The sequence below is a fragment of the Lynx canadensis genome, chromosome B1 (assembly GCF_007474595.2).
Source record: "Lynx canadensis isolate LIC74 chromosome B1, mLynCan4.pri.v2, whole genome shotgun sequence".
Lineage (NCBI taxonomy): Eukaryota > Metazoa > Chordata > Mammalia > Carnivora > Felidae > Lynx > Lynx canadensis.
This window is the reverse complement of record NC_044306.2, coordinates 23,065,784-23,087,979: the sequence shown is the minus strand read 5'-3', so window position 1 is coordinate 23,087,979 and position 22,196 is coordinate 23,065,784. Positions and strand designations below refer to the sequence as shown.

Sequence of the window (22,196 nt, the reverse complement as noted above, 5' to 3'; positions counted from 1 at the left end):
AAATTAAAAAAAAAAAAAAAAAAAAGAAGAAAACCTGGGGCATCTGGCTGATTTGGTCGGTAGAACATGTGACTCTTGATCTCAAGGTTGTGAGTTCAAGCCCCACACTGGGCATAGAGCTTACTTTTAAAGAAAAAAAATAAAATAAAATAAAATAAAATAAAATAAAATAAAATAAAATAAAATAAATAATAAAATACTCATCTTTAAAAAAAAAAGAAGAAGAAGAAGAAGAAGAAGAGATGCCTGGGTGGCTCAGTGATTTAAGTGTCCAACTCTTGATCTTGCCTTGGGTCATGATCTCACAGTTTGTGAATTCGAGCCCCATGTCTACTCTGCACTGACAGCACACAGCCTGCTTGGGATTCTGGTTCTCCCTGTCTCTGCCCCGCACCCCCCAACTCGCTCGCTCTCTGTTTCTCTCTCTTAAAATATATAAATAAACTTTAAAAAAAGAAGAAAACCTAAAAAAAAATTTAGAGGATAAGAGTAAGATTGTAATGGGGTAGAAACAAGATCAACTATGTAGATATTAATCAAAGGAAATGTGATATAGTAATATTATTATAGGGCAAGTTAAGCTCGAAATAAATAGCATAGAAGTAGGGTGATATGACCAAAGGTGATGGATGGCTATTTTAGATTGGGGCCTCTGTCATGCAGTGATATTTGAGTTCAGATGTGAACTGTGGGGAAGGCCAGTCATATAAAGATCTGAGAGCTGAGCATTACAGGCAAAGGGAACAGATGGTACAAAGGGCAGTGTGACTGGATTATGAGGGGAGGAAAAGTAGCAACTGATGAGTTTGGAGTACATCATGCCGGCCTTCATAGGCTATGGTAAGAAGTGTGCTATTTGTCCAAGTGTTCTGGAAAACAAGAATGAATTTTAAGGCAGAACGTGACATATTCTGGGGCACCTGCGTGGCTCAGTTGATTAAGCACCCATCTATTGATTTCGGCTCAGGTTATGAGCTCATGGTTCATGGGTTCGAGCCTGCATGGGGCTGACAGCACTGAGCCTGCTTGGGATTCTCTCTCTCTCTCTCTCTCTCTCTCTGCCCCTCCCCTGCTTGCATACACACTCTCTCTCAAAATAAAAAAATAAATTAAAAAAAGAATGGGACATAGTCTAACTTTTTTTTTTATTTTTTTAATGCTTATTATTTATTTTTGAGAGAGAGAGAGACAGAGCATGTGCAGGGGAGCAGCAGAGAGAGAGGGAGACAGAGAATCTGAAGCAGGCTCCAGGCTCTGAGCTGTCAGCACAGAGCCCGATGCAGGGCTCGAGCCCACAAACTGAGATCATGACCTGAGCTGAAGCTGGAAGCTGAACCACGCACCCCTCTAATTTCTGTTTCTAAAAACATCATTGTAACTGATGTCTGGAGCATAGAGTAAGAGTGTAGGCAGGACAACCATTTAGGGAGCTCTTCAATAATCTAGAAGAGATGTAGGGAGACCACCATTTTCTCCTTCAGTCCTACAGTTGTACATATTCCACCAAGTTCTGCATAAAACCTGAACTTTTCTCTCTTTTCTTATCCATTTCCATAATGTAAATTACCAGTTTTACACAGATGAATCCTGAATATTTATCTATAGCCTATCCTTTCCCAAGACACAATCCTTTATTATCAGTTCCCTATTGGCCACTTTAAACTATAACCTGTGAGCATCTCAAACTCTAAGGCGCCCCTGATCAACTTTACCATAGCTAACCAGCATCAAATCAGGATCATCACCATCACTGTTTTCCAATTACCCAGTGCTAAATCCTAAGCATCACTTCTAAGCTTCCCCTCTATTTGTTCTTCATACATAGTCAGATTGCAATTGCTAGTTGTCTGCTTTTATAGTATCTCTTTTGCCCTCTACCCCTTTACATTTCAGTGACCACCACTTAGGTCCTCGTTTTATCTCTGTTCTAGGCAGGATTTGGGACCCATCATCCTCATCACCTGATGCTACCACCTTTACGTTTTGTGGCAAAATAGACTTTGCAGATGGAATGCGGGTGGCTAATATGCTGCCCTTGAAAAAGACATTATCTGGATTACCCAAGTTGGACTAACATAATCACATGGGCCCTTAAAAGTGGGAGAGGAAGGCAAAAGAGTCAATTAAAGAGATCTGACAGATAAGAGGTGGGAGGGATTCAAAGCAGGAGAGAGGCTTGACCTACTCTTACTGACTTGGAAGATAAAGCCAGGAATGCGGGTGGCCTCCGAAAGAGCAGAATGACTCCCTGACCAACAGCCAGCAAGGGCACAAGGACCTCTGTCTTACAACCACAAGGACCAGAATTCTGCCTACAACCTGAAGGAACCTAGAAGGAGATTCTTCCCCAGAGCCTGCAGAAAATAATGCAGCACTGATGATAGTATGATTTTGACCGGTGGAACCTTGAACAAAGAAATGAGTTGTACCTACAGAACTTCTGACCTGCAGAATTGTGAGATAATAAATTTATGTTGCTTTAGGCTGCTAGATGTGTAGTAGGATATTCTGGCAACAAAGGAAAACTAATACAATCTCCCAACTGTTCTCTGTGTCTTTCCTCTCTTCTGCCTTCAGGTCCATTTTCCCCATTGGTTCAAGATTAAATACACACACACACACACACACACACACACACACACACACACAGCACCTTAATGTGCCACAACTCTGCTCAAAATTTTAAATATTTTTATTGTCTATAAAAATCAAGGCCCAACCAAGGCCACATGCAATGTGATACAACCCTGTCTTCTATTTTTCACCCTGCCCAGGATACATATTAGAACCAGTTAAAGGAAAAGACATATAGGGCAGAAGTTCCAAACTGAAAGCTTCAGTCATGCTGAAGGTGAGTTATCCTTCTGGCATTGATGTGTGACAATACACACAGAGAATTGGCAAGCCAGTAAGCTCACTGGAGCTTCAGTGTCCAGGGTTTTTTATTTAGGTATCATCATGTAAGCAAAATACGCTGAATTGCCCATGTGGTTGAACTTGATCTCCAGCCCCCTTTCCCTCTCTGAAGATCAGGCTAATAGTATGTGGTCCCAAGTCCCAACCCTCTAATCATATACTTTAGTCGATATTTCTGGTGTAGCAAGCCCACATCCTAAGTCAGTTTGTTAGCATAACTTCTCTAGGGGCCTACCATGAGTCACTTCTTAGCGTGAAATATCAGAAGTGATCTATGGACACACCATGAATAACAGAGACCCTCCTATCCAAGGGTTTAGAGGCTACCTCCCAGGAGCCAGAACAAAGACCAGACTTCTCTTTGGGCACCAAATTCCTTACTACATACTCTTCCACCACTCTTACTGCATCCTATATTCCCACAAAACTGGAGTACTGATTGCTCCCCAGTCACTGAGTTTCCTAATACGTGTCTTTGCCTTGTGCCTTTTCTCAATTTGGAATGGCCTCCCTCTAATGTCATTCCTGAAAAAAAAAATTAAGGAACCATCAATACCTAGATAAATGTAAGATTCCTCATCAATCCTTATTTCTAATCCTAGCAGGCAGAAGCAATGCTCTCTTCTGTGTATCCCTATCAAATTTTGCTTGCAGTCTATAAGTTGGCTTTCCCCTTCCTGTTTCTTTTTTTCAGTGAATTCTAAACTTCTTTTATTCCATCCCCTTCTTCCCTACCTTGTTATTATACTGTGAGCTTCTCAAGGGTATCTTACTCATTTATTTCCTATAGAGTATCTGCATGATATACATAGTTTTTGAGTGGCATACGTCACACAGATACTACTTGGAAGGCATGCCATTCTAAGGCTTTAGTGCCCACTAATACAATCCATCATTGAATGGAGCAAGTCAGACAACTGTCATCTCTAGAGATGGGACTGGAGGATGTGGGTACAGCATGGTGTCACAAAAAGAGGTGCTGAAAAGTCTGAAGAAAGACAGTTCCGTAGGAAATTGCTATCATGATGGACTAGCTCCTGTACTGAAGTGCACCAAAGAAGTAATGGTCAGGAGCAGTGGTTCTCGTGTGTGTGTGTGTGTGTGTGTGTGTGTGTGTGTGTGTGTGTGTGTATGATGGGGAAAGGGGGTAGAAAAATTAAAAATATGCTTATCCAATGTCCTTATCCTATTTTAGATATTCTGACAGTATAAAATTAATTCCAAGTTATGTCAATGAGCTTATAGTGAAAACAGTAGATGTTTTCTGCATGCACATTTACAGAGCTAGGCAGGTGCTGTGGGGAATGTGGCAAAGTCACTTTCTGACACTCTCAGTTGCAGCTATTTTTATGGGGACATGTTCTAGCCACTTCTTCTGTAGGCCATAGGGCCTAGTTCTATGTGGAACAGGGCAGATGTTAGGAGCCAAAAGCAATCAACAGACAGCATGGCAGGTCTTATAGGTATAATTTCAGAATAGCATTGTTTGTGAAATCAAAACAATAGAAATAATTAAATGTTCACCATAATTGGAGACTAGCTAAACAAATTGTGACAAATCTATTAAATAGAAAACCAGGTAGCATTGATAAGAGATACTAGGCTGTGTCTGATAGAAACATTTTCCAAAATATATTGAGAAGTTAAAAAACAGGTGAAGGAAGTTATGTTTAATAGTATGCCCATTTATGTAAAATTGTTTGATATAGTTGCTTGTATGTCAAATGTTTTGTTGAACTATTCGAATCATGCTTTTAAAAATGGCTACCACTGCAAAGTGAGACTATGATTAGGGACAGTAGATCTCTCACTTCTACCCTCTGTACTAGTTTGTTTTTGAATAATGAACGTGCATTATTTTATTTTTTAAAGCCTCAGTCATTTTACAATTTTACTTTATTCCACTGGCCCTTCAATTTTCATTTTACTCATTTATCCTGTATTTGACTAATTTGCCTGTCAAGAATCCCCATGTGAGTTCTGTGGCAGCAAGGATGAAAACAAATTACTTATGCATAATCTTATTTTACTTCTAAGTTGACTATAATATTGGAAGTAAAAGATGTGAAACGTATTAATACTGTATGTTTAAGATTAAAATCTTTCAGACAGAAATCTTTATAATTCCTTTAAATAGGCCCATTCTAAGTCATATAAGAGTATTTGTTTTGACAGATAATTTTCTGCTCACACTTAAAATCGACCCCATGTCTAACTTTTTTTCTTCTAAAATTGTAGAAAATGAGCCACTGTAAAAAGTTCACCTAGCAGTTCCCTCTTGAACAAATTGAAGGATTAATATTTTTCATTTTTTTTGAACAAGAGACTCAATTTAATTTAGATAACCTGGTATTATATTTCTTTCTATGGAATTAATGGACCTAGTGATCATCTATAGTTATATTTAGAATGCCCTGTATATTTACTAATACATGTCTTTATGATTAAAATTTCGTTTCAGGAAAAACAAAACAGGACAAAACATTTAGTTACTTTACGATTTTACCTGCACCTAATAAGTTTCTGCCATTTGACGGTGAAAAAAAATTCATATTTTGTTGTCATGTGCATGCATTTTATAACCTTTACACTTTTCTTTCTCTGCTTTGTTAGTATGATATCAGATTTTATTAATGAGATTAAATGATAACAGTGTGAACAAATTAGCAATCATTCTTTATAGTACAGACAAGTAAACAGTGAAAATGCACATACGCTATAATCTTCTCTCCTTTAACAATTTTCAAAAGTGAGAGAATGAAAAGATATTGACAGATATTGAGTATATATATGTACCAGATGTTCTATTTTGGCTCTTTTAAAAATTTCTCATAACACATCTATGAGATAGGTTATTTCAGCCCATTTCACAGATGGTGGCAGGAAGCAGAGGGACTCATGCCAACAGTATGGAGATACCTAAGCTATAGAGAGCACTTTTTCTCAAAGTATGGTCTGTGGACACTATTTACTCATTTGCAAACTTCAGGCAAAAAGATTTCAAATCGTCAATGTTTATAAAGTGAACCTGCCAAGCTCATTCCTGCCCTGGCTCTTCCCACTTCCTGTTTTTGCTTTCTGAAATTCTCCCATCTCGGAACTTTGTAGAGCTCTTTCCTTCCTTCTTCAGTTTTCAGATCAGTGTATCCAATGTAGTCTTTTGTCACCAGTTAATCTCTACCATATCATAGTACTTTATTTTCTCCTTCAAAGTTCACATGATCTCAAAGCATCTTATTTATGTGTTTTTCTGACCTCTCCCCACCACTACAGTCCTTAACACTGGATTGTCAGATCCATGAAGCAAGGATCTTACCTTATTCAGCACTACATCGTCATACCTACTGAACAGTGCCTTGGTATATAGGAGGTGCTCTAAGAATTATTGTTGAATTATTGGCTGTATAATCCAGCGTGTGCTTAACACAATGTGTATTGTGCGTTGAGAGCTCCGAGTGGTATGACAGTAAATGAATTTGCTTAATTTCGTTTGACCAAGTGTCTGCACCATGGATCTGATCATTTTTTCCCTTGTGATATCAGTATCTCTTATAATTAGTATTCAATTTAAAAAATCCTTTGGTAAATGTTACCAAGGTGAAACCAAAAAGGACCTGTATGCAAAAATGCTGCTCACTTCATCTGCTAAACATTCTATTCAAATGCAAATGTCACCTAGAAGGTTTTCTACAGGAAGCCCTTGTCATCTACTAATACCTACTGCACTAAACCTGAGACTCTCAGCAAACAGAGAGCCTTGTGTAGAGAGAATGATCCTGGGGGAAGATCGTGGAAGCAGGCCTAAGAAGGTAGACAAGGCAGGAGAGAAGACTATGGGAAAGACTCCAAACATCTAGGGGGCAGAGGCCTGGGAGAAAGCCTAACAGTAATGGTTATACTGGTAAAAGGAGATTGCACACACTTTCCTCTCTCAATCAGCTGTTGATGGATTGATAACACAGTAATGTTTTACCTCCTCCAATTTAGTGCATATAAGTGAAAAGATATTAAAGTTCTCCCTGGTTGGTTTATCGGTTTGTCTGAATTCGGAGTTTATTTCAGCTAGTTACATATTGGAGTCACAAAATCACCCACTTACTGATTTGACTCACCAAAGAGAGTAAAGAGGGCATGCAGAGGCTAGCAATGCTTTTTTTTCTTTTTTTAGATTTTTTTTAATAAACATTTTTTAAAATTTTTTTTATTTATTTTGAGAGAGAGAGAGAGAACAAGCAGGGGAGAAGCAGAGAGAGAGGGAGAGAGAGGGGACAGGCTCTGCACTGTCAGCACAGAACCTGATGTGGGGCTCAAACTCATGAACCCCTGAGATCATGACCGGAGCAGAAATCAAGAGTCAGACGCTTAACCAAAGAGCTAACCAGGCACCCCCCAGTGCTCTTATTAATAGCAAGAGCGCTAATACCAATAACACATCCTTGAAATCACCTACTCTTCAGCTGGCTATTCATACGTGATTTCATGTAATGCTTATAACAGCATCAAAAGATTTACCATGAGAAGATACTGAGGCACACAGAAGTTAAGTAACTTGGCCAAGTGCACAGCAGTTAGTGGAGTACCAATGACTAACCCCAAATTACATTGTCCTTTTGTCCTGCCAGGTTCCTGTGCTGTTTTTCTTTAATTAGTAAGAAATGAAAAGGAGAAAGGTCATGGCTGCACCTCCAGATAGCATCTAGCATCTACCTGATTCTGCAATGTCACTTGCTACATGGTTGGTTGGTTGGTTGCATCATACAGCTTAGAAATGGGACACGTCCTTGAGGACAAGTCAATGCAAAAAGAGGACAAGGAGAGACTCATGCTGGAGTTAAGATCTAATAAATGACCATGGTGCCCCTTTCTTGATGCTTCAGAAATAAATCACGACATACATATTTATCTAAATGGTTATTCTATGAGGGTAAAAGAAAATAAATAATCTACTTCCTTAAAGCTTTGTAAGCATCCAGCAACCTTGGGATATGTCTGGAGCTTAGACTTATGACTCATGTACAGAAGGCATTATACAGAATTAATGGCACGTTTTTTCTTGCCTTGTTTCTAACTTCCTTGTTAGAATTTACATGTATTTGCTTAATTGTGAGCCCCCATACAAAATTTGACAGTGTATTACACAGGGCAATTAAATTACATTGAGCATAGAACAAAAATCTCAGGAAGTGATAAATACATAGATGTTCATGGAAAATTAGAGTAAGTTGGTTACTATAGTTAGCCAAGATTGTATCAGAAGAAAAAGAACAAATGGAAATATTTTGGTTTATACAGAACTCATGATTAATCAGAGAAAATATACAAGTTTATCTGCAAGGGTAAACTTTTTACTTGAACTGAATTTCAAGGAGGAATTAATATTTTAAATAGGTCCCTTATATAAAAGGTTTCTTAGCAAATTAATTAACAGCGTTTCTAGGAGTGAAGCCTAGAGCATAGCAGATTCCAAATTCTTTGTCCTTAATAGGTTCTAGAATGCTAGTCATGCATTGATTACCAAAGGATATTTTGGGCAACATTTGGAAAGCAAAGTAATAAACAGCTCTGGTCAATTCTCTTCTAAAGACCCTCTGAGAATAATTTCAACCCGAGCCATTTATTGGCTTTAATAATGAGAAAAGCGAGCTGGGAAATACCAGATGTTAATGAAAACCTGTTTTAAGCTCTGCCTTGAATGGGAGGTTGATCAGTTTATTCAAGTCTGATTAAGACTAGAGGCATGTTATTTAATAACTATCCAATATGCTTCCCCCAAAAATGTGCTGTAGACATATCTGAACAACCTGCTCATTTTCTAAAATTATACTTGTGTATGACAGCTTTGTGATAGCCTTTTCCCAGCCTCCATGATTGCTGGAAGAACATGGATTATATAGGAAATTTTACAGATCTTGGGCTGTTTATGTTGGTGATGAGCTGAAGGAAATTGAATGGTACTGGATAATAATAATCACAATGATGATTTAAATTTGTTTTATATTAAGTAAATACAAGGTAGTTTTTCCTGTATCATCTCATCTGGTATTTATAATTTAAATACACTCTGAACTGTCTATGTTTCTCCACAAAAATTATCAGATACTGTGCTAAATTCTGAGAATACAGAATCTTAGCCAGACAGGCAAAAAATGAATTTAAAAAGTAATTATTTCATGATGATTATGATTAGTGCTCTGGACAAAGAGATACAGTGATTATGTTCATGATTAAAAGGGGGATATTAACCAATCTTATAGATTAAGGAAGACATCCCCAGGGAGGTGATATTTTAAATGAGCTCTGAAAGACAAATAGGAATTAAGAAGTGAAAAGACTATTCTAAGTAGATGAGAGAGCAGGTATAAATGCCTTAAGGCAGGACAAAGTAGGCCAAATTCCATGATCCAAGAATTTACTGAAAGCAGGCATGGCTGGAGTAAAACAGTATGTGTGTGGAAGAGTTTGGGTGAGGATAGAGGTTGTAGCATGGTCAAGATGAGGTACATAGTGACCAGATAGTGCAAAATCTTCCTCTAGACTTCCCTCTGTGTCCACATAACAGCAGCAAATGCTTTTTAAGAAGCCCTTATTATGCGCCCAACAGTGTTTTAAGTACTTCCCTTTTTTTATACTTGACAATAATCCTATGAAGTAGATACTGATATCATCCTTATTCTACCAACTGAACAGGCAGAGTGAAGAGAATTTTAGGTCACTTATCCAATATTACACAGCAAAAGATGAGCAAGTTGAGATAAGATGCAGGTGGTCTTGTTCCAGGATCTTCTCTCCTAACTCTATGCTGAGCATTGAAAACCAACACAGGCTTTGAGCAGGGAATGAACATATCCACCTACCCACCCTTGCACTGGGATTTATGGGTTCCTGTCCATGAACATTTATTGAATTCAACTGATATACAAAGCCCTGTAGTAGTGCTTTGGTATCTTATATACTCATATACCCACGTTATTCTATTACTATGAACACTTAAAGAAGCAACTCAAATACTGAGATTAAGAGACAGTGTACGGATGGAAAGTTTACATGGAAATAAACGGTGCCAAGCAGTTTTAATTAAGGTGGTGTTTTGATAGGCACGGATTGATGGAACATATCAAAGACAAAACAGTCATGATGATATGAATCAGTATTTTTATAGTATATCCATTTATCAAGTGCTATATTGTCATTGATCTTCACAATAACTTGGTGACGAGGACGGACTGGGATTATTCCCACCTTATGGGTAAGGAAACTGAAGTTAAGAAAGGGTAAGGTACAGGTGCTAAGTGATGAAGCCCCTCTCTGCTGGATGTCTGCTTTTACACAATGTTATCCAAGTAGAAGAAAGAGCCTACACAGAACTATAAACGAAGGAAAAACAAAGTACCATGTATGATAAATATAATAAAACATTTATAAACTTTTCTCATAACCTAAAGGAAACAGAATAAAAACACTGTTATAATATTTAATCCTCTCTTCCAGTAAAAATACGCTTAAACTATCTTTCACAGAGATACTGTTATGGCGCCTAACTGCAATCCTGGGCTTACAAATGTATCACTTGTTTTTTTTTTATGTTTCCCTCACATATGCAAGTATTAGGAAATTATTCAAGACTATTAGGAAGTAGGATGGAATGATGCATTTTTAAATTGAAAGCTAAGTAAACTGAGTGAGTATATACAATCAGTTGCCACTGCTTTTTTTTATTTGTTCTTTTTATATAGAAGTAACTAATTATTTGAGAGTCTCAAGAAAAATTGTGTAGTTATCCAAATGCCTTTTTTTTTCTACCATGACTCATATCATAAAAGCAAAGTGCACTCAGTCTTGAATTGTGACACTTGGGCCAATATGCTAGTAAAAGACAGGAAGTTGGCTGCTACTAGACAGGGTCAATGTCAGTGTTAAGATATTACTTTGTGTGTGTGTGCGCGTGTGTGTGTGTGTGTGTGTGTGTAATTTATTTTCTACCTGAGCTTCTGGTATGCAGAGTGCCCAAGGTGACGTCTCTGCTGTGGCCTTGACAAACCCCAATTTGGGCCACAAGTTCTGATATCTCAGGGTTATGAACCCTATGAAAAAAATCAATTAAAAGATATACAATTGCCCCCTTTGAATTATTGTTCGTTTTGGCCAACCTTCTTTTCCTTCATTAGTCCTAGGCATAAAGCCAACATGAGATTTATTTCTCACTCATGGCCTCTCTTCTTTAGCTTGTCTTTCTGTTATTTATGGACAGTAAAACTAATGCCTGAGCAAATGTTGAATTCCACTTAAACCCTTATTCGCCTAGAATAACGAATGATCAAGTTATCTGACAGCTTCAGCACACATTTCAAATGAGATTATGACAACTGACTTATGTTGAAATAACTTCGAGGTTCAAGATGGAGCTTCTCCCGCCAGGGTGCCACATCAGCAAACTGAAACTTAGATACCTCTCATGTCCCTGTAAATGCTCCACTTGACCAAAATCACAGTATATCCAGTCAGCCACTCTCAGATGCCAAGCCAGCTCTGGGTCTTCTCACCCCCAACAAGATCGACTGCGTGGCCCTAGACAATGAGATGTTTTCTATGTTAGTCTCTTTTGTTCTTTGTTCTTTATCGTACAAAAGCTTCCTGGCTTCTGGCCCATTTTACAGTGCTCCACAGGAGGCTGTCTACTTTCTCCAGTGTTAAAGTTTGTATCACCTAAATTGTTTGCTTTCATCGTTTTTCAACAGTTTTTGGCAACAAAGAATGGGATTTCAAGCTGACTGCTAACAGCCTGAGCATGAGACACACTTACCGAACCCTTTGAGTTCACTCTTCCTCTCCTCATTACTGAGAGCCAGGTAAGTCGCTCTCGGATTTGAGCTCCACTCTCTCGTGTGAGCTCTCCGAACCAAACAATCTTTATGAGAAAAAAAAACAAAAACAAATGGGCACCTGGATGGTTCAGTCAGTGAAGCATCTGCTTCTTGATTTCGGTTCAGCTCACCATCTCACGGTTCGTGAGTTCAAGCCCCACGTTGGGCTCTGAGCTGACAGCATGGAGCCTGGTTAGGATTCTCTCTCTCTCATTCTCTTTCTGCTTCTTCCCAGCAGCGATATAGGTATCTGGAATAAAGGTTCCAGAGCTTGTTAAAATTCCCAGAAAATTTCTGGGGTCCCAGAGAGGTTTCAGGCTAGTTATATTTGGGAGTCCACCTTGGCTGGGAGCTGTCAGAGGATCACAAAGCCCTGAGATAAGTCCACAGCATAAACCAAGGTGGGGAGGCCCTCAGGAAAATAAGTTATCACAGGAAATTCAGACTGTTTTGACCATCAGAATTGAAATAGGCACAAATCGGCCTGTTAAAAGCCATCAGGGCATCTTCCCCCATAAAGACATCTTGTGGAGAGAATAATAGGTTTCTTGCTAATCGGAATCTGGGAAGCCAAAGCCATAAAGTCGGTGGGCAGGGGGTACGCACTTAAAAGTTGTTGGAGCACTCACCACCTAACTCGAAGATTCACATGCTAAGTTAAGCTGTCAAGAAATGGGTAAACTCGACACCAACCAAGTTTATGCACCAACCTCAAGAAAACTACCTTGCCACAAGGTACGCTGTAAAAGACACACAGTCTCTGACCCAGGGGCACATCCCTTTTGGGTGTTAATTTGTCTCCAAGAGACTGAAGGTTTAGCTAAAGAAATGGGATCCTAAAAGTTTCAAAGAATTGAGTGTGGACCACACAGCACACCTGCTTATTTTATGTCTCAGAACTACAGTCCTGGAAGCTGCAGATATCTACAGAAACGGTACAACCTTACCAAGACAACTAGAATTACAATGGCCGTTATGGGGAACGTTCCAATTAGGCAACATCGTTCCTGTAAGAAAGGCATTTGAAAGCAAGGTTTCCCAAATCAAGCAAACAGAATGGGATACCTATTTTAATTAGCTCGCAGAAGCCTCCAAAAGACTTCACGATTCCAAAATAGCTTCCTGTTGCAGGTTTCCTTGCAGAAAGCTAATGAAAAATTAAAGACCCAAGAGGTACCTAAAACAAAAGACGCTAAGACTGTTGTATCTCCTGCTATTCCCCTCTATCCTCAGTCTACAAGTCTTCTGTCTGAATTGCCTTTATGTTCTGAAGAGACCATTAGACTATACACCGAAGCTACCAGGTTAGTGGCCATCCAACCTCAAAAGCTCCAAGGCCAGAAACCTAAAACACCTGGGCCTCCTCCTTTGCACCCTTCTAGGGGTCTATCCTCAAAACACTGGCCCAGAAAGCAGTGTCTCCCTGGCAATCAACTGAGACACTACAGAAGATTGTCCTTGAAGGTTTTGTCAAATCCTTCCACACTAACTCAAAAGCCCCCTCTTAAGCCTCGAAGGAGGGTCTGCTCCACCCTGGGTTGATGGTACTCTGAGGGATTCTCTGGTAAACTGTTATCAGTTAGTCCCTTAGACAGGGGGATACTAAAATTAATGTTGTTGGAAAACTGTACCAAATTCTGATAGATACCAGAGCTATCATTTCTACTTTAACCCCACTTGCTCTGGAGGCTGTAGACAGGATCTGGGAAAACTGTCAGAATCCAGCAAAGGGCGAGAATTCTTACCAAAGTCTTCACTCTTGGAGCGCCATAGTGCTTGGTCAAGAAGGAAAGGTAGGGGTGCCTGGGCGCTCGGTCAGTTGAGTATCCGACTCTTGATCAGGTCATGATCTCACGGTTTGTGGAATCGAGCCCTGCCTGGGGCTCTGTGCACTGACAGCATGGAGCCTGCTTAGGATTCTCTCTCTCCTTCTCTCTCTGCCCCTACCCTGGTTGCTCTCTTTCTGTCTCTCTCTCTCTTTCTTTCTCTCTGTGAAAGTAAATAATTAAACTTTAAAAAGAAGAAAGAAAGGTAAAATCTCTTCCCAAATTCCTTTCTAAATTCAGATTTTGTGAATTGGATTTTGGGGTGCCCATTGGTTGCCAATCCTTTCCTTCCCAAGGACAGATATTGCCTTTTTTGTTTGATTCATTTTGTGTCCTGAGAACTTTGCTTGGCTTTCTGACTGCCTGGGACATGTAGGTTGTTGGTGCTTATGTATGCAGGCAGCTCACTGTCAGCTTGGGGGCCAAAAATGTATGGCCAGGCAGAAATGGGGGGTACATTCCATCTGTGGCTTAGGGTCCTAGTGACTCTTTCCAGTGTGGTAGGGTCCCCTCCCTAAGGAAAGAAAAAAACAAACAAACCTCAAGGCAACCTGGCTATACGTGTATATGACAATACCCCTCATGACCTTGTAACATGAGACCACTTAATCAGACTACATGTTTGTGTGTTACCATATATATGGGAGACAAAGAAGTAAAAAATATGTTTAAAAAACTACACCATGTCACGTTCAGGGCTCAGTTCTTTGATACGAACCCAACCTAGCAGTGCCGGCAGGAATAAAGTCCCTTATTTTGGCTATCTTGGGAGTGACTCTGTATCTTGGGAGTGTAGTATGGGGTTGTCCAATACTGCCAGAATTATTAATTGCTTGTCCCAGCTGAAGCTTGATAAGATAATTGAAATGATTTAAGTAGCTTTATGGTCAGAAGTTAGCCAAGTTGGAAACTGATATTCAGAATCTGATAGAAACTTTTTAATTAGGTCTTCTTCCCTAAGCTAAGCAAAACTATGTACCCAGTGCTGGGGGCGTCAGGGGGACATTCCAAAGACAAACAGCTCTAAATCTAGCACATGGGAATCTTCTGATTTCTATTAGCTAAAGCTCTCCCCAATATAAAGAAGCAAATTGATGATCATGTCACTGGATGGATGGGTCAATGCCTTCATATCACAAAGGTTACAACCCACTTCTTTGAGGAATTAAAAACAACTATCCTACAAATGAAGACAACTTGTACGACTTGTCTTATGAGTTGAGTCTTTATAAAAACAGGAAGAAAAAAAACCCCACCTATCCTTTATACAAGTCCCAAAACCTCCTCTACCCATCTCAAAAGGCTGCTAAGCATTGTATGCCAGATAAATTTGCACTGGCTCCTGAACATTTGAAACATTATGCTTTGAGACTCGTTTTAATCCTCTGGGAAATGTTGATATTTTTGTCTTAGCAGGCCATAAATGCGGTTTGGTTCCAGTCACATATTCAAATCAGTCATTTGTGGGTTATTATTTCAATGTCATTTCTGTCTTCAAAGTCTTTGAAGTGTTTTTAGGATCTGCCCCATGGATGCACCACCCATGGCCATTCTGAGACGTGAGCGACGGTCTGTTGCTTACTACAATTCTCAACTTCTTTGGTGTATTGTTTAAGATTAGATCATGCATGTGTAGTTCTGGGCTCAGCACAGGAGTTCATAGACAACCTTCTTGGGTCACTTTTCTGACCTCCATGATCTTTCTGGCTCTTTGTTCCCATAGACTCTCTTTTTTAGGTCTTTGGCCAAAAAGATGGGGCTTTTTTTTTCTGCTCTGCTGTGTACTTACCTCAACTGTACTCGTGTTTGGAACCAAGGGGAAAAAGGACAGAGAAACAGGAAAACAGGGCTTCATTCCCACCCTTTTGGACCATAGCCCTTCCAAATGGAGAGGAAGCTTCCTCTTCAGAATTTTAGATCATTGCATGTCCCTGCTGCCCCCTGTCACTGCCAGCGGACCCCTTTCCTACTCCTCAAATCTAACTAGAGGGCTTCTCCCCAACTCCTTCTGTCCATACAGAAGTCCACTTATGGGTTCTCGATACCTTGAATCCAGCCCATCATACGCAAGATGGGGAAAATGATAAATTCACAGCTATTTCACTAGTACTTCGATTCTAGTCTCCAATCCATCTGTTCCTGTTAACTTTTAAGAGCTCTCCACTAAGAGAGTCTGATGGGAGTCTGCTTCTCCCATCTGACTGAGAACTGGGCCTCCCCTCATTAGCGCTTTAAAAGTTCTAAGATCTCCTGCAAGAGACCACTTTAACTTTTTTTCACCCATGTTTGCTCAAACATATAAATCCTCAGAGCCCAGTTTTCACCTAATGTTTATGAACAGCTTGCACAATCATTATTCTTCAGGAATACCTTTTCAAAAGCACTGTCCTAAATCAAACCAATAATTTTTTTTAAATCCTTCAACTATCAGTAGTCTTCTTTTATTTAACTGCTGAGAAAATAAAGACATGATCACGTGATACCAACATACTCTGCCAGGTCTGTGTTTAGGAAAATAACACCTTCAAATAGAGGTTATATGTCAGCACCCAAACAGTGCATGTAGACTTGTTTATGATACACTTAATATTATCCTAAAATTCTAAATCAAAGCAGATTTAGAATTATTGGTCACTTAATTTAGCTCCCCATGTTGATTCTATAGACCTAATGCACAACCTCCATCTGACCCATGTACTAGATAGTGTTATGTGACCCATGTACTACATAGTCTTATGTGACCCTTGTAATAGATAGTGTTATGTGACCCATGTAATATACAGTGTTATGTGAATCTTACTTATGCAGAAACTGCTATTGTCTAAATGTTTGTGTCTCCCTAAAATTCATATGTTGATATTCTAACCCCCGCTGTGATGGTATTAGGAAGTGAAACCTTGAGAGGTCATTAGGTAATGAAAGTGAATCCCTCATGAATGGGATTAGTCCCCTTATAACAGAGGCCCCAGAGAGATCACTCATGCCTTCTACCACCTGAAGTGACAGAAGAAGATAGTAAGTCACTGACACCAAGTCCTGTGGACTTCCCATCCTCCAGACTGTGAGAAATAAATTTCTGTTGTTTGTAAGCCCCTCAGTATGTGGCATTTTTGTTTTAGCGCCCTGAAAGGACAAAGACAGGGACACAGTGGCAGATTTAGTATGAAAATGCAAGGAAAGCAGGGCTACGAGACCCATCCTTGTGAGTGGGTCCACCCAGCACTCTCCTACTTGCCTGAGAACAGCGGATCCTCCAATTCAAATCCCTATCAAACAGGCCTGTCAAAAGGACCCCAAATATTTTGTCCCATTTTATGATGCCCCACGTACAAAGATAGATGAACAGATACATTTAACCGAATAACCTATTTCTATTTATGGCGCATGAATTATTGAATGACTTGACCCAGACACCTAAAATATTGCTCAGCCTCTTTTGCCTAACCCTCCAGGCATCTGCACTATTGATTCTTTTCTTATTGACCTCTCCAGAAAATCCACCACTTGACGTGGGTCAATTTGTGGCTGTCAGCTATCAATCCAGAAATGATGACATAAAGCAGTGCTTTATATAATGTCACTACACAATAAAGCATGAAACAGAATTCCTCTCTTTGGCAACTAAGCATCTGTTAATAACAGATGGGCTCCCCAGATACAGTGAGTATATAAGGCAATAATAAATGGCAAGTGCTTTCTTCATGTGGTTGGTAGGACTTGGTAGCTTTTTGGATGTTCTGATTTTCAGAGCACTTTTATAGTAAGAATTCTACGTTTGATTTATACCTGATTTTTTTTATTTTTGACTACATTTATTTTGCGGTTCTGTCTCATTAAGAAATACTGATTTCCAGAGTACTTGCCCCTCTCCTTGGCATTCTAACTATACGAACCATATAATACGCACGTGTATTTGTTGGTGTGTGAATATATGAGAGAGTACCATTTCTTCTGCATGAAGCATTTGATTAAAACCTTTCAAATCAAAGTGGTGAGTAGTGATATAGCAAGGGAATTGTTCCCATGGAAAGCTTCCTCACTCGTGGGCAATAGATCCTGTCTTGTTTTCCCGGACTAGTATCTAAGCATAGAGGAGAGCAAAAGAGGAGATAAAATACGTAAGACTTGTCACAACATTCTACATCAAGTATTGCAGTATGATTGGAAAATATTCTTCGTGCACTGACATAAGCCTTTGGAATTAAGCACATTTTTATTCATATCTAGTCTGGCACTAACTTATGAGAGTTTTAGATAACAATATTTTCCTTGCAAGGTAATTGAGATATTAGAGATAATATGTATAAACCATTTGGTAGCACTAATAATCCATTAATATAAAATATGCAATGTAAGAAGAAAAGTACCTGATACAGAGTATGATCTTAGCAGTTACTATTAAGCCCTTTTAATATTACTCTTTAACATGTGTCTAAACTAAGATTAGAAATATATGAAATCTTGCTTGTCAAGAGGGATTTTTTTTACATCTTGGGCCTGCTATTAGTTCATGGATTTTTTATTAATATTTTCTTTAAAAATGTCATTTACACTAAACTGCTTTCACATTTTCCCCTATACTTATGTTTTGATGGGTGTTAAATTGTTTTTGAAAAGAAAACGAAATATTCATTGAGATAGTTTGTCAAATATTTTGTTTTATCTCAACAAAATAATCTGCATGAGTCATAAATTTCCCTTTAATAAGAATTTTAAGCCATAAGTTATGCTTGTTCATATTTTCTTGTTTTCCCTCTTTAAGATCTCATTATATTGACCAAAAAAGTAATTTAAAGATTAGAAGACTCTGGGGACTGGAATTCCCCTGCATTCCACTGTCACAGATTAAAATGATAACCTTCAAAGCTTCGATATTATAATATGTAAGAGAGTAGAATCCGATATGTTGTTAAATAATTCTCAGAAGGAAATATTAAATCATGCTATATGTCCTTGTAAATGTAAAATAAATCTGTGCTTATAAATGTAGAAGATCTTACATTATATTCAAGTAGGAAAAATTAATTCTGTAATTAAGGAAGCCATGTACAATTTTTAAATCCAAATTTCCCTTTCATCAAGCACAACAGATTTATTTAGTCTCAACTATGTACCACACACTACACTAAGTGATCCGAGAGATACAATAATGAGTAATACCTACCATCTGCCTTCAAAAAGTTTATCATTTAGTATAGAAGAGAAAGGTATACTAGTGACTATCTTGGCCAGGGAGAAAAGTGGGGTGTGGGAATGGTGGCTTATGATCTCTGAGGTGCTTTTTAAAGTTTTTCTTAAGTTTATTTATTTATTTTGAGAGAGACTGAGACAGCACGAATGGGAGAGGGGCAGAGAGAGAGGGACACTGAGAATCCCAGAACTTGAGGCTCGAACTCCCAGAACTGTGAGATCATGACCTGATCTGAAACCAAGGGTCACTTAACTGACTGAGCCACCCAGGCACCCCTCTGAGGTGCTTTTTAAATCTACGTGTGGCACCTCCACTAAGATAGGAATATGTTCCCCACAATGAAGATGCTACCGAATCATTCCTGTCTCAGCCAATGAGAATCCGTGCCATGATGTATCCCTATTATGGATAGGGTATCAGAACTGTTGAGTTTGTTAATGTTAAAAAGAAAAGGTGGGGTTGAAAGCAAGAATGATTTGGTTAAGTAGAATTCAAGATAGAACATATCTGTTGCACTATGTAGTTTACTGTTTTCTCATATTTGTTCTCAAGGCAGTAGAATTACCTGCCCCCATTTAGTATTCAGCATCTCATGTTTAACAGATTCAGTAATTGACTTTGACTTTTCCATTTACCCTTTCAGATCAGATGCTCCCCCCAGTTTACCTGTTAGTACATCTCTACTTTATGTCCTGATTTTAATTAGGAGGTGACTTTTTCAAAGGAGGCAATCACTTTTAATTTTAGAAGTCAGGAAGAAAGATCAGGATAAGCGTCACATAGCAGGACGATTTTTAGGTTTCAATAAATAGAGACGAAAATGTAGGCAGAGGATATAGTATAAAAAAAATTTTTTTTGAAAAACAAAGTATTCAGGATTTAGTATTGTAATGTGAGTGGAGAATACACAAAAATAAAGAAGTAATGGGCCATCAGTTTGAAAGGAGGAATTATAATCGGACTTTGGGTTGGATATATATAATTTAATTTATTAGGCAATGGCGGGTCATTTTGCATGGAGAATTCAGTGATTAAATCTGTGCTGTGGGAAGATTGACATGGAAGTAGTTTGTGAAAAATCAGGATGGATACATAAATTATATTGTGAAGAAATGGGAATAATAGAGACAACGTGGGAAACAGTGTGCAAGTTCCAGTCAGAGGAACCAGTAATTGACAAACAGAATAGACAGGAAAGAAAAAAAATCCAGAGGAAAAGATGAAGGGTTTTTGGATCTATACATGTGGCTACTTGTTGGTGGAATGATGGGAAAGTGCATGCCACAGCAAACAACACGACTCTTTCTTTGACAGTTCCTGCCCGGGTGACTGAGAGAATGATGCTATCATAAATCCAAATTTCAACATCGGGAGAGAGAATTGGTTTGGGAAAAATAGAATGAGTTTACTTTTATATCTCTTAAGTTTAAGGTGGTAGTAAAAAATCCAGTGGAATATAAACACAGATCTGACAGCTGGAAATGCAAGATAAGCACTCTGTGGAGAGCGAGTGTGGAAAGAGGAGACCTGGGGGGTGAACACATTGGGAACAGAGAGGAGGGAAGATGGCGACGACAATGGTGACAGCAGTGATGGTAAAAATTAAACAAACTTAAGGAAAGCAAATACATGGAATGTGGAAAAAGCAAGAAGAGCAAGCAGAAAAGAGAAAAAGTTAAAAAAAATAAGTGGGAAAAATAGGTTAATGTTCTTGAAACAGGGGAAACTCAGAAAGGCAGGCGGAGGTGGTGACCACAGATGAGGGAGGAGGCCGGTGGAGTCAAACGGGGAACAGGAAGTCATCACGAAAGAGGTGGGCTAATAAGTTAAATGGTAAGAGATGGAGGGGGGCCTGGGTGGCTCAGTTGGTTAAACGTCTGACTTCAGCTCAGGTCACGATCTCACGGTTTGTGAGTTTCAGCCCTGCATCGGGCTGTGTGCTGTCAGCACAGATCCCACAGAGCCCACTTCAGATCCTCTGTCCCTGTCCTCTTGCTGCACCCTTCCCCCTCTCAAAAATAAATAAACGTTAAAAAAAAAAAAAAGACAAGAGGTGGAAAGGTGGCCATGAAGTGCAGGCAGCAAAGGCAATCTTTTTCAAGAGGCGTGGCAAGGAAGAAAAGAGAGGAAGAATGATAACTTGAGGGAGAGGTTGTTTTCAGAGAGTGGAGACCTAAATACTTGCGTTTGCAGGCAGAGGGTGGCAACACAAACACAGGAAGAAATACACACTAGCAAAGAGCTCTGCTAGAGTCACTCACCAAGCACATTATGCAGAGCAAATAAGGATTGGGAATAGATAGTGCATGGGTTCGAAGTGGTCAGAAGGAGAGCATGGCAAAAGAGTGGAAGGATTTGCAGGGAAGATGTGTAAAGTTATAAGGCTTCAGAAAAAAAGGTTGCCATGATCGCAGAAAAGTAGAAGCAACACCTTCTTCCGAGAGTGAGAGAATAGATTGTTGAGATGGAGTTTAAACACAGTGGGACACATTTGTGGGAAATGACTGCGGTTGGTAGGATTAACAATCAATAAGGGTTAAACAAGAAACTGCCAGAGATGGGAAGGAGCTCACATCTCAAGTCCCTTAGTCATGTCCAGATGCGGAGCATTTGTAGAGGATGCTTGGGATGCTTTGGTGAGGTACCGCTATATAACATTTGCTACAGCTGCAATCAAGTCACCACTGTCAGAAGGAGAAAGACACGCAGAATCTGCATGGGATACTGCCGACAGATGGAGTGCTAAGAAGGTCACACAATATACCATCATTTCACATATGCCAAATCATGAACTAGAAGTAAGAAAGCTGGTGGCGGCAGTGATCACGACACATCATACCATTTGGGTTGCTGGATGCATCTTGTCTACATAAGTGGTTCATCGTGCCTACGGATGTGTTTTCTGCTCAAATGAAAGGAGAGAGTGCAATATTTTGACAAGTGTCCATTTATTTCCATCACTAGTATCCTTAGGGTCCTGCAGGTTTGGCTTGCCAAACATTTTTACTAATACGAGTGTTCATTTAAAGTATATCATCATCTTATCCTGCTGTCCTTACTAACAGGATAATGTAGAAGTCCCATCTTACTTTATATTTTTTACTCACGTTTCTTTAAAAAGGTAACAAGGAACCCCCAAACTGTTTTCCCCACATAATGAAAAGTTATTTTGCACTCTGGAAGCCTTAAATTTGACCAGACATTCAGGAACTCTTAATTCTGATGTTTCCAAACTTGAAACTTCCAAAATGTTCTACATGGCCACAGTGTCATAGTAACTGATGATATTTCTTAAGAAGACATCAGTCATACTAAAGCCAGGGTCAGTGAAACCTTGAATGAAACCCAAGACTTTCTTCAGAAATACACTGAGAAACGTAGACCCTGCATTTTTCTAACGAC

At 39.2% G+C, this 22,196-nt stretch overlaps 1 protein-coding gene across 4 annotated transcripts in view; it reads left to right on the top strand.

Annotated features, from left to right (window-relative positions):
* Nucleotides 1–22,196, top strand: part of TUSC3 (tumor suppressor candidate 3) — a 600,786-nt gene that overhangs the window by 31,100 nt on the left and 547,490 nt on the right. For all 4 annotated transcript variants that reach the window (XM_030312238.1, XM_030312239.1, XM_030312236.1 and 1 more), the window contains exon 3: nt 11,652–11,762. The gene's annotated coding sequence lies outside the window, so the exon portion shown is untranslated. The remainder of the gene's footprint in view (nt 1–11,651; nt 11,763–22,196) is intronic.